The sequence below is a fragment of the Diabrotica undecimpunctata genome, chromosome 6 (assembly GCF_040954645.1).
Source record: "Diabrotica undecimpunctata isolate CICGRU chromosome 6, icDiaUnde3, whole genome shotgun sequence".
NCBI lineage: Eukaryota > Metazoa > Arthropoda > Insecta > Coleoptera > Chrysomelidae > Diabrotica > Diabrotica undecimpunctata.
In genome coordinates this window covers 581,069-592,804 of record NC_092808.1, presented here as the reverse complement: position 1 = coordinate 592,804, position 11,736 = coordinate 581,069, and positions in this window count along the sequence as shown.

The window sequence follows — 11,736 nt, the reverse complement described above, 5'->3', positions numbered from 1 at the left end:
CCTTTAGACCTTCGAATATTGCTCAGGTGTTCCATCATAATTGGATCGAATTTAGCAATCATTTCAACTATGCCATTATTAGTCTCATAAAGATTCATACTGTCACCCCTAAAAGCTAAATTTTGGCCAGGTAAATACTGCATAATACAAATCATTCTTTTAATGATTCCACGCCATCGCTGTTTTTCAATTTCATAATATTTTTTTTGCTCTTTATCAATAGTACATTCTTTACTCAAACGCGGCGAGCGGCATTAGACGGCGCTTCCTGTGCTGACACTAATAAAATTGTAGGGTGGTAATTTAATTAGTAATTTTGGTATTATAATAGGGAATAGCAATCGGATGAAGTGATTGCTTTAGCGCTTACCGGGGAAGTACTGAACACTGACTTTTTTGTTTTAGAAGTGAGAATATTTTTATAATGGTAACCAAATATTTGGCGCCCCTAAAATTTAGCGCCTGCGTGCGGGGCATTCATTGCATACCCGCCAGGAACGGCCCTGCTATTATTAAACAGAGTTATCCTGAAACAGGAGAAATAAATTTCTTAGGACTTTCTTTTAAACGTAACTTGACCCTTATCCGGTCAACACATTTTACTTATGTAACCGGCAACTCGGGTCCGTTGGGCCCACCACTATTCCTGAATGTACTATTTATATTTACCCATATATTTCTAATATCTTTTTTATTTTGTATTAAAGTTAAATTTAAATTGTCTAGATTAAAAAAAATTGCTACTATAGTATGCGGTCTATCTCGAGGGTGCGATCTACCTGAAGGATTTGCACAAAATAATGAAATGCAAGAAAACTTTTGTAGAAAAAATATTTATTCACAAGTAATAAACATTTGAAGCCAAATAAAGACTTAATAAATAAAAAAATAAAAACTTTTGTAAATCTACCAGGCCATTTTATTTGAAAAGAGGGGTTGATGTTTACGCATACCCTGGAAAATACGATTAGATAAAAATAATTATAACAGGAAAAAATCGTAAGCGATATACAACTGCGATATCAGCTTCGACCTTGTAAATTTTACATTCAGGAAGCGGACTTGAAAAGTATTTCATGAAAGTGAAGGTACTGCTTAAATACGAGAAAATATATAACCAAGGTAACCTTAACAATGCTACTTAAATAATGAACTGATAGTCAAATTCACTATAATTAAGAACGTTTTTAAGATATATTTTAAATTGACATTATATGGTTATAAAAATGGTTCTCACTATTAAAATGAAGGACTTGTTAAAAATTATACAAAAGATAAACAAAAAATGATGCACAATTACTTTAATTGTAAACGGTATAAAATTTGCTATTGATTCAACAAAATTTATACGGTCTTCTCTTAGAATAACAATTGAAAATTGTTTTATTATTATTTTCGAAGAATACAAAAAGTAATATTTGACATTAAAAAAGGTACATAATAAAGAGACACGAAATGCTGCCCTACAATAGAAAAACACTCATATAATAATGAACGGCTAGGCAAAAATCAAGTTAGGATTGGGTTATGGATTTTCAGATAACAATACACGCTTCAATTAGTACTCTTTCATTGACTGTTTCCAACTAAATATTGGTATTGTTCTGAAGCTATTTTCTTGTGGTATTTTAAAGTAATTACTTTTTAAATGGGAATAAGCCACAATTAAAGGTTAAAATACGTTTATTGACGTTTCAATTTCCACTTCGGAAATCGTTCTCAAAATACAAACATTAGTAAATTAAACAAATTTTGTTTTCTTGTTATTTGGTGAAAAATTATTCTAATAATTTAATTTTATCTGACTCATTTATATTGACATTGAATTCAAACATACTTTATACATTTTAAGGTAGACGACTTTAAAATGATACTGCCAATATTGTTGAGTTGCGTTCCTGGAACGACTTTACTTGTAAGATAGTTCATTCGATTACATAAAATCAACTTTAACTTAAGAATATTCGTCAGTAAAAATCATAGCATGTAATTTGTCTTTAAACAGACATCCACATGCCATGATGACATTAAAATTCTCCTGTTAGTGATTCCATAGTAAATTGTGAGGGAAAAACCAGGAAAAAACCTCATAATACTATCTCAACATATTTATATGACATTTCTATTCTTCAATAGAAATAATGACATAGGTATTAGCGACAGTTGTCTGAGAGAGTTTAATACTGTCAAAGGGTCTAAACTTTGCTGTTACTCATCCATCTTAGACATAAGCTCAGTGGAGAAACTATCTCAATGTTTATCAACCCACGAAAAGGAAGAATAGAGAGTATTATGTAAACTTGAATTAAAAAAGTCTATTCAAATTTAAAAAAAAACATAAGCAAAGAGGAACTAAAGGCTATAAGAAGTTTAAAAATTGACGACGTCATAATCATCCCAATAGCAGACAAAGAGAATGCAACTGTGATAATGGATAAAATTCAATATAAAATCAAAATTAAAGATCTAATAATAAACGGACCTTATACAAAATCAACAAAGGATCCAGTAATCCAATAAAGCCTTTGGAAAACAGAATATATAGAACAGAATATATAGAACAAATATTATTTCTAAACTAAATTTAAAACCCACAGTATGGTGAAAATATGTGATGATGTATTCTCAATATGGCCTCATGGATCAGAGTTGTTGAACATATTCCTGAATGATATAAACGATAAAGAAGAGACAATAATATTTACCATGGAAAAAGAATATAATAAACACTACATTTCCTGTATGTTTTAATCTCTAAGAACGATACTGGATATGAGACTCAGGTGTATAGAAAACCAACACACACCAACAGATATTTAAATTTCAAATCAAATCACAATATTAATATTTAAAAGGGAAACATTAAATCCTTATAGGATAGAGCCAAAATTGATTGCTCTAATGAAAATTCGTTCTTTGAGGAAAAACATTTGTTAACATATGTTTTAATGATTATCCTTTATCGCTTATAAATAAGGAATTTTCAACAATCGACCAAACCGAACAGAACAATAAAACGAGATCCTACAGCATACACAAGGAATAATACGACGAAAATAACAATACCATATAAAAAACGATTATCATAAAAACTTAAAAGGATAGGAAATAAATTCAACATTTCAACAACATTCAAAACAACAAACACATTAAGATCTTTTTGTCTAAAACAAAACCAAACAATGAACAAGAAAGGACAAAAAATTGTATTTATAAAATACCTTGTAAATGCGATGAGTTTTATGTTCACAAAATGTGGTTAAAAACTGTCCCAAAATTTTTGAGCACCCTTTGGCTCTTTTGTTTACGTCATTTGCTCTTCGTCTTAACGTCGCTTGGGGGACATTGAAGAGTTTGGTTGCTTTTAACCATCCCATTCGACCACTATTTACAGCCTCAATAGCATTCTGCATTGCTGCTTCATTCCACGATTGCCTGGTTGATGTTTTCTCGCGTTTACCCACCATAATGTAAATAAAAAAAAAAACAAAAATAATAGTTTCTAAATAAAAATTAATTTTAGGTTTGTTTCTAAAATGACATAGTATGTTATATATTACCTACATGAATAGCTATGTCGTTTTATCAGCAACAACACGTGGTTCTATGTTTTTACCGAATTATTTTATTTTGTAGCGTTGGTTTTACTTTAAAAGAAATAGTATTTTCCAGCAAAAACTAATTTGCAGAAGAACACATTAAAACTTTTACACCAGTAAAATAATTTTTTGAGGCACTAGATGGTGCCAGTACTTTTGAAATACTAAACATGCTGCATTTTAGGACACCTTCCTAAACAATGCTAAATCCTGTGTGGCTTATAAAACGCAATCTTTGCTTGGGTGTACGAAGTTGGAGGTCTTAGAACTTCTACTTCATCATCATCATCATTTTGGCTTTACAACCCTGTGTGGGTCCTAGCCTCCCCAAGAATTGTTCTCCAGTCGTCCCTATCCATCGCCTTCCTCCGCCAAGCACGTATTTCCATATTTCTCATGTCTTCATCGATGTTATCTAGGAATCTTGTTCTGGGTCTTCCTCTTCTTCTTTGACCAATAGGTCTATCAAGGAGCGTTTTTCTAGCTGGGTCGATTTGCTCCATCCGCATTACATGGCCTACCCACCTCAGACGTCCTATCTTTATGTGTTTTACGATATCTGGTTCCTGGTATATCCTATAGAGTTCGAAGTTGTATCGTCTTCTCCAGACACCATTTTCATTTACCGCTCCATAGATGCGCCTTAGTATTTTTCGTTCGAAACATCCTAACATGTTCTCATTGCTTTTTGTTAAAGTCCAGGTTTCTGAACCATATGTTAGGACTGGGCGTATTATTGTTTTGTAGAGTTTTACTTTTGTATTTCTTGATATAACTGTAGATTTAAAAAGGAGATTAAGCCCAAAATAGCATCTATTAGCCGTGCAAATTCTGCGGTTTATCTCTGCGGTAGTGTCATTTTCAGTATTGACGAGCGTTCCCAGGTATACAAATTCGTTAACTGCTTCGATGACGTCATTTTCTATAACAAGTGGCCGTAGTGTTTGTGGTTGCGTACCTATTTTCATGTATTTTGTTTTATTGGTGTTTATTATTAAACCCATTTTTGTAGCCGCTTCCTTTAATGCTACGTACGCCTCTCGTGCTGCGTTTTCCGTTCTCCCACTTCTACTTCACACGTGAACTTCTACTTCACAATCCTCAATTCTCACTGTGTGATTATCTCTATTTGGTCCATCAAAACACTCAATAAAAGAGTGTAGGTTAAACTCAGACGCGAATTTACAGCTGACAGCTGATAATAGATCGTCTTAATACATAGTATTAAAACGGATTTTTTAGTTCTACCACTTTCTTTAGTAACTTATTTCCATATACCAACGGCACGTGCAAACCATTCAAGTAATTTTTATTCATATTTTGGTTATTATACTTTTTGACTTAGTCATCCCTCTTTATAATAAGTTCATTTTTCTTTCTCTTTAACATCATCTTTCTTAGGAATTTGAGCCCTATTACTTTGTCTTCATTTTTCTTCTTTTCTCATTGTTTTGGTATTTTCTTTGTTCTCTGTTCTTCTTGAAGTTTTTCAAGAACCGTTTTTCCCATCTAGACCTAAAAATTTTAATATTTCATCACGATTTTCACTCAAATAAAATGAAAAATATATTCAAGAATGTTCAAGAAACTACGAGAGTTGTGTTGAAACAAAATTTAGATGTTCTCATAAATTAAAAAATAAAAAAAAATTTTGACTTTTTGGTGACAGAGAGAAATTATTAAAGTATTTTGCCAGCAATAACTCTAAAATATACTATCTATCTTATTTGAACGAAATCAAATAATGAATACATAGTCATTACTTTGATATTATGTAGTCTCTCTCCTCAACCACTCATTACGCATGTTGTGCTGCTCGTCGGCCAATATAATTAATGTACAAAGTTTTCTGCTTCGGTGGCTAGACAACCGACGTCGTCATCGTAAGATTTTAATAATTAGCAGGCACTTGTTTTTATTGCTCTGTATAAATGTCTCTGGGAAAATATGAATTTGTGAAGTGTTGCTTAAAGTGTCGATGTAATGAGAATAAGTCAGGAGATTTCAATTGGAACTTGAGAATGATACAGTGACGAAACTATTTTGAAATTGTGTATCATAGTATGATAATTCTTTAAGTTTATTAATGGAAAAGCTAGATTACAACTAAAAGAATAGATTAGATACTTTAACCTGATTTTACGAGCTAAATCGGTTGACAGACGGTTATTCCAATTGAAAATATTAAAGACTTGAAAGAAATAGTACTACTGACTTTGGTTTCGAATTAACGTGTCTCGACATCTTTTGTAATTGACACAAGAGCAAAGGTTTACAACAGTACTTACAGAGTTATCATACAGAGTTTACAATAGTAAATAATAACAATATTATGTAAATTATATTTTGTTAAAGAAGGTAAAACTACAGGTTGTAAAGAAGGTTGTCTGGTAAAACTACAAGAAGAATATACCAAGGCTGGCCTAGATATTAACCTCGCGAAAACAGAGTACCTATCTACAAGTGAAGAAGACATAGAAGATCTACAGATTGATGACAACGTAACAATCAAAGGAAAGGATAAATTCAAATACCTGGGGTTTATAATCACGAAAAAGGCAACAACAGAGGAAGAAATTACACAAAGATTAGAACAAACAAGAACAGCAATCCGACAACTTAACTCAGTATGGTGGGATAGACACCTAAATATGAAGACAAAAACGCAGATTTATAAAACATTAGTGCGAAGTATTATGACATATGGGGCCGAAAATTGGATCATAAACAAGAAAAACAGCAGTAAGATAATAGCAACAGAGATGGAATGCCTGCGAAGATGCTGCAGAGTAACAAGAATGGATAGGAGAAGTAATGACGAAATAAAGCAAAGAACATCAATAGAAACAGACATACTAACATATATAGAACAAAAAAGAGTAAAGTGGTATGGACATGTAAGAAGAGCTAGCGACAGCAGATGGATAAAGAGAATAACCGAATGGAGCCCCATAGGAAGGAGAAAAGGGGAAGGTGCCCTAAAAAGGCATAGCGTGTAAAATGACATGCCGTTTCTTATTTCAAAAGTACTGGCACCATCTAGTGAACAGTTACGTTTTTATGTGGCGAATTACACGTTGGCACTCCTTTTGGTTTGTAACTATGATGCATTTATTTTTACTGGTGTAAAAGTTTTAATGTGTTCTGCTGCAAATTGGTTTTTACTGGAAAATACTTAATTTACAATACATACAAAAACGCAACTATGTCGGTGAAACTACCTAAGAACACGGATTATATCTCAATCGGCAGAGGAGTCCTACAGGGTGAAAACTTATCGCCTAAACTGTTTACCGCAATACTAGAATACGCTTGTAAAAAACTTAACTAGGAAGAGAAAGGCCTGAACATTGACGGTAGAAGATTAACGAATTTGAAATTCGCAAACGACATAGTTTTGTTCTCGGACAACTTCAAGGAGATATATACAATACTACATGAACTTCAGTTAGTGTGTGGTCCTTAAAATAAACATCTCCAAAACAAAATTCATGACAAACTTAGTACCTAGCAAAAATATCAATATTGGAGACAACGAAGTAGAGCTGGTTGAACAATACATATACCTTGGATACGAAATAAAGGTCACAAGAGACAAAAAAACATGCGAACTACGAAGAAGAATAAAGCTAGCATGAGCAGCCTATGGAAAACTCTTTAACTTTTTATCTCTATAAAGATATCTTTAACAGCGATATAACAATTTATTTAGAACGTAAAACATTTGACCAATGTATGTTGCCTGTGACGACCTATGGTGCCGAAATTTTGACAACTTCTCTTCTATGAACTACAACTTCTAAAACGCTGCAAATAACTTAGAGGAGAATGGAAAGGTCAATGTTGAGTATACCGCTTCGTGACTGACATAAAAATGAAGACTTAAGACGAAGAACAGGAGTTCTTGTTGATGTGTCTATCCGGTACGAATGTTGGCGATCATCATGGCAATCTTTATCTTATCTACAGCAGCGCGGAAAAGCTGCACAGATGTTTTATTGAACCAGATTCTGAGGTTCTTTAACCAAGATGTTCTTCTTCTTCCTGGACCTCGTTTTCCAAATATTTTTCCTTGCAGGATGGCTTGAAGGAGAGCATATCTGGATTCATTTCGCATAATATGTCCGAAGAACTGTAACTTTCGAGATTTGATGGTGGTCAGTACCTCTCGGTTCTTATTAACAGGAGTTACCGATGTAATTTCTCGAATTGCCACACTGAAATGGAACTGGGCCGGATACGTCGCTGGATCAGTGATGAAAGGTGGACGAAGAGACTGCTTGAGTGGGGGCCGAGATTAGACAAAAGAAGTAGAGGAAGACCCCTACTCGTTGGACTGAGGATCTCAAGAAAATGTCAAGAAATTAAATGAAAAGTGCTCAAGATGGACAAAAATGAGGAAAGCCTATGTCCAGCAGTGGACGCGAAGAGGTGGGTGATGATAATGATGATGAAATAAGTCGTGCCAAGATATCACATCCCCATTTCGTCGCACGTTTCTATAATCCATTTTTCTTTGGCTAATTTTATCTAACTTTTAATTAATTCTTCACTGTAGATGTATATATTCTGTTTCACTCGATTTTATAAGTCGAGGTTATTCTATGAATTTCAAGATGTCTTCTGTCACCCATTTATTTTTCTTGATTAAATTACTTCTATAATCATTGTTTGTGGAGATTTCGTTAACTTTGTTTTTAAATTTATTCCATAGTTCCTTTGGATCTTCTAGTTATTCCCCGATGTTCTTTATTCTATTGTTAAATTCTTTTTTAATGTTATCTTTTATGCTTTAGTGAATCTGCGTAAAATTTTAAACACGCTATAAAATTAGCAACAATCATGTTACAATTTAATACCATTTAACAACATTTAGAGGGCTTTCACCCATGTATTTAGTGGCTTTAAACGTGTTAGATGGAAAATCTATTCCGAAAATGCTCTGTGATTTAGCCCTTTTCTAAGCCGCTCAAATATGAATAAAATCTTAAGTCATTCGTTCAAAAGAGTCTCACAAAAAATACAAAACTCATTAGAAAAAACACTTCCAAATTTTATTATATTTTATTTCCCCAAAATTTTCGAAATTTCTTATCTAGTGAATACATTTTTATCCTATATCTCTTTACCTAGACTGATAATGGCAGCTTCCTGCGTCTCGTGTCGGTATTTTTATCATCAGTACTAAAATACTGTTGTAGTCAGCGTCAACGGTGTATTAAGCAACTTCCGTCAACATTATTCAAAATTTGATTCGTACAATATAAATCTAGCAGTATCATGGTTTTATGTAACAATATCCGTTGGCAAAGGATGCAATCAAATTTAGATAATTGGGTAGGTTCGATCAAAACAAACATTTAACATTGGCAGGAATGCAGATTGGAGTTGGGATCGGTTGTTCCTTTTACTGAATCGATTCGGTGGTATTGGTTTTGGTTTTACTAATTTACCCTTCTTATTTGAATGAAATTATCAATCTTTGTTTTACCTGCAAATTTGTCACTTTTCAGACACATCTTATTAGGCATTGTACTACAAGAAGTCCTGTTTCGTCTACATTGTAAACATCTTTTGATGAGTAGTCTTTAAATATTATTTTTAGCCTTTCTTTTCAAAGAAATATCGCACCAACATTTTACATAATTAAAAAGGAACTTAAAATCATTGCAACCCCGTCAAAAAAAAATTAAAGCAGCCTACGTCAGATACCTTGGAACACAAGACCTAGAAATGCTTATTACCGAGCGTAAAGTGAAATGGCAAATGAACTCGAGGAAGGTCTTCCAGATGCTGGGTGGATGAAACCAAAAGAACTATTGGCCATGAAGCTTCTCTAGCAGCCCAAAACAAAGAATGATGGAATTTAACGACCCGAGCGATCGAGACATTGTGTCACTTTACTCTTTCAAGAGTCAACAAACAAAAGAAAAAGACCCTCTTTTCATTTTTACTTGTTTTATCCCACTGGGAGACTTCCAGAGTCCAATTAACTGACAAATTATTATTGGATGGGATAGAGATTAAACGGTAGATACGTTTATAGGTAAATTTATTAGGACTTCAATGCAGGATTTGAAACTTAAAATTTTAACTCCGGTTAGAATATCGTCCCTCTTCAGCGATTCTTTCAGAGACTCGCTCACCTCTAACCCACAGATGTAATCCTATTGATTTGAAACTAAATAGGTTTGGACTGCAGTGTTGAAATCTTTCGGCTACATTAAAAAGAGAAATTCTAATAAAAGTGATAACTAAATATTCTGTTATTAAGGTTTATAGTTTGTTTTTCTTGCGTATAATAAGGTCTTTGTTGGTTTCTAATTAATGGTATTTTTTCGAACATTAGATCAAATTTTGAATGATATCAATTTAATACTTTTCAAAATGTAAAAGATATATAATTATTGTGTTTCAATACTAATGTAAAAAAGTAGTTTTGTTAAGAAAATATCAGTTTTGATCTAAGGAGTAAAATTATGATATTCTACAGTTTTATTTTATTACTATTTTTCATGTTTGGCTAATTATTGTCTTTTTAACTTCTTCTACTAGAGAACTATTATAGTAACACTCAGTTTGGATTTAGAAGTAGCTTAGGTACGAGAGAAGCGCTGTTCAGTTTCCAAGTACTACATTAGACCACCTATATGCCAGTGATACCTTGGTCTGATAATAAATGGTGAGACGATCAACAATATAAGGTATGCTGACGATACGGTTCTCCTAACGGGAACGCTAGTAGAACTACAACATCTCGTTCAAAGTCTCAATATATACTGTAACAGTTACGGCTTGAAAATTAATTTGAAAAAAACTAAATTTATGGTAATCACGAAATCAAAGAACATCAGAGCTAATCTTGTAATAGACAATACAACGATTGAGCGTGTGTCCTGTTATAAATATCTAGGTGCTTGGATCACAGACGATACTGATCAAACAAAAGAGATTAGATGTAGAATAGAAATCGCTAGATCAGTCTTTAATAGAATGCGCAAACTCTTTTGCAATCGTGATATCAACATAAAGTTACGAATACGAATGCTGCGGTGTTATGTCTTTTCTACCCTGTTGTATGGAGTAGAGGCTTGGACACTAAAACAGTTGACCACAAAAAACATCGAAGCTTTCGAGATGTGGTGCTATAGGCGCATTCTCAGAATATCATGGATGGACCGCGTCACTAACACGCAAGTACTCCAAACTTTAGACATAAGATGCGAAATTCTAAATGAGATAAAAACTAGAAAGATGGAATACTTGGAGCACATTGTGAGAGGTGAAAAGTACGAACTTTTAAGAAATATCATGCAGGGCAAAAGAAGTGTGGGAAGAAGAAAAATATCGTGGCTTCGTAATCTACGTGAATGGTTCGGATGTAGTTCGATTGAACTTTTTAGGCGCGCTGCTAACAAAGTCGCAGTGGCCATGATGATTTCCAATCTCCGCTAGGAGTGGCACGAGAAGAAGAAGATGCCAGTGATAATTTTCCAATAATAATTACTCATGACAAAGACGGACCTGTACAACACCATATGAAACGTGGAAATTAAAGTCAGCTGATTGGGAAAAATACTCGAATCTAAAAAGTAAGATTATGTATACCAAATCTCGTTATATCAGATAATATAGACACTACATTATCATCCTTCAATGACATAATTTTAGACGCAGCCAGAGATTCTATAGGAAAAACCAAAAGTATCATAAAAGCTCTTTTACCTTGTATTCAAGCAGTACCACCCAACTTTCTTAGAACATAAATAAAGAACATAAGTATCAAACATTAATACAGAAGATACTGCTTGCCCACTAAACACTTTCATAACACTTGATGAATTAAATGAAAGTCTTAATAAGCCCAAAAATATCTCACCTGGACCAGATGACATACCACCAATTTTTACCGAAAAACTACCTATTAGCGCAAAGGTTACTCTAGTAAGTAGAGATCTTCAACAAAATTTATTCGACCCATAAATTTCCATTTTCCTGGTGCTAAGCAAATATTTTTAAAATACAAAACAAAAACAAAAAGCTTATCTTCCTCGTATCAACATATATATTTTACCTGTAACATTTGTAAAATAATCTGAAGATTCTAAAGAAAAAATTAAAATTGTACTTAAAAGAG